This window comes from Aquarana catesbeiana, linkage group LG10 (genome assembly GCF_042186555.1).
Source record: "Aquarana catesbeiana isolate 2022-GZ linkage group LG10, ASM4218655v1, whole genome shotgun sequence".
Lineage (NCBI taxonomy): Eukaryota > Metazoa > Chordata > Amphibia > Anura > Ranidae > Aquarana > Aquarana catesbeiana.
The window spans coordinates 260,034,801-260,037,385 of record NC_133333.1 but is presented as its reverse complement, the minus strand read 5'-3'; positions in this window follow the sequence as shown (position 1 = coordinate 260,037,385).

The window sequence follows — 2,585 nt, the reverse complement described above, 5'->3', positions numbered from 1 at the left end:
AACCCCTGCCAGGTTTTTATTCCCCTCTGTGACTCAGTTAGGGAGATTCTCCTCTCTATTTGTCCCATTTACCATTATGATCGAATGTGAAGGAAAATTCCAAATTTTGGTTTGTCACCAGAACAGGAATACAGGAGAAATCTGCCAATGGGGACACTAGTTCTAGTAGCAACCAGGGATTTCCTCACATTGGAGGGATTTCCTCTCACTTCCTGTTTTGGTTATGGGACAGGAAGCAAAGTGAAATCTCCCCAATGGACACCTGACAGGGGTTATAACCCGCCATTACCCCATCCAAAATGAAAAAAAAAAAAAAAAAATTTGCCTATAGTTCTACTTTAATCATATAACTCCTTTCATTCTCCCATACTGCAGTGGGACGAGGTGAGAGCCCCTTCAGAATGGTCAACCTCAGTAATAAATCTCATTTCTCCCCACTCAGCAATTGTGCGATACGTCAGCCAATCACAAATGCAGGTTTGTATTCACTCAGGTCAGCTGAGCCAATCACCAACGGGCTCTCATAGCATGCAGCAGTGAGAATTCTGTATCTGTGTCCCCATCTCCACCCACACAGCCACCAATATCAAGAGATTTCACAATTTCTAAATATTTATCAAGTCTGGAATATGCAAAATGCAGCAGACGTAGTGAGACTCCATGGCAGAAACCAGTAAGAAACTTACTCCACCAGTGTCCCTCTATAATGCATGTAACTGGACTGACCCTTTATAAAGCACCGGCCGTTTTCTGAGGTTTCAGGAGGACAATTTGCAGCGAGGATCTAATCCTCCTCAGTATTTGGTGAAGGGGCCGAGATCTCGGCATGAGAGAGGGTGACATCAAATGCTCCAACATCTGTTCTGTTTTACAGACGGAGCGCGATCCCTGCCAAGAGCCAAGTGGTTATGGCATGAAAAAGACGAGTGTTGGCGTCAATCTCTGTGGGTACGTTTTACAGCTCTCCATACCTTCATTCCTCCCCACTGCTCTCCATACCTTCTCATTCCTCCCCACTGCTCTCCATACCTTCTCATTCCTCCCCACTGCTCTCCATACCTTCTCATTCCTCCCCCACAGCTCTCCATACCTTCTCATTCCTCCCCCACAGCTCTCCATACCTTCTCATTCCTCCCCACAGCTCTCCATACCTTCTCATTCCTCCCCACTGCTCTCCATACCTTCTCATTCCTCCCCACTGCTCTCCATACCTTCTCATTCCTCCCCACAGCTCTCCATACCTTCTCATTCCTCCCCACAGCTCTCCATACCTTCTCATTCCTCCCCACTGCTCTCCATACCTTCTCATTCCTCCCCCACAGCTCTCCATACCTTCTCATTCCTCCCCACTGCTCTCCATACCTTCTCATTCCTCTCCCACAGCTCTCCATACCTTCTCATTCCTCCCCACTGCTCTCCATACCTTCTCATTCCTCTCCCACAGCTCTCCATACCTTCTCATTCCTCCCCACAGCTCTCCATACCTTCTCATTCCTCCTCACTGCTCTCCATACCTTCTCATTCCTCCCCACTGCTCTCCATACCTTCTCATTCCTCTCCCACAGCTCTCCATACCTTCTCATTCCTCCCCACTGCTCTCCATACCTTCTCATTCCTCTCCCACAGCTCTCCATACCTTCTCATTCCTCCCCACTGCTCTCCATACCTTCTCATTCCTCTCCCACAGCTCTCCATACCTTCTCATTCCTCTCCCACAGCTCTCCATACCTTCTCATTCCTCCCCCACTGCTCTCCATACCTTCTCATTCCTCTCCCACAGCTCTCCATACCTTCTCATTCCTCCCCACAGCTCTCCATACCTTCTCATTCCTCCTCACTGCTCTCCATACCTTCTCATTCCTCCCCACTGCTCTCCATACCTTCTCATTCCTCCCCCACAGCTCTCCATACCTTCTCATTCCTCCCCACTGCTCTCCATACCTTCTCATTCCTCTCCCACAGCTCTCCATACCTTCTCATTCCTCCCCACTGCTCTCCATACCTTCTCATTCCTCTCCACAGCTCTCCATACCTTCTCATTCCTCCCCACAGCTCTCCATACCTTCTCATTCCTCCCCACTGCTCTCCATACCTTCTCATTCCTCCCCACTGCTCTCCATACCTTCTCATTCCTCCCCACAGCTCTCCATACCTTCTCATTCCTCCCCCACTGCTCTCCATACCTTCTCATTCCTCCCCCACTGCTCTCCATACCTTCTCATTCCTCCCCCACTGCTCTCCATACCTTCTCATTCCTCCCCACTGCTCTCCATACCTTCTCATTCCTCCCCCACTGCTCTCCATACCTTCTCATTCCTCCCCACTGCTCTCCATACCTTCTCATTCCTCCCCACTGCTCTCCATACCTTCTCATTCCTCCCCACTGCTCTCCATACCTTCTCATTCCTCCCCACTGCTCTCCATACCTTCTCATTCCTCCCCCACTGCTCTCCATACCTTCTCATTCCTCCCCCACTGCTCTCCATACCTTCTCATTCCTCCCCCACTGCTCTCCATACTCTGTCTCGAGTTCCTTCCCCCACTGCTCTCCATACCTTCTCTTTCCTCCCCACTGCTCTCCATAC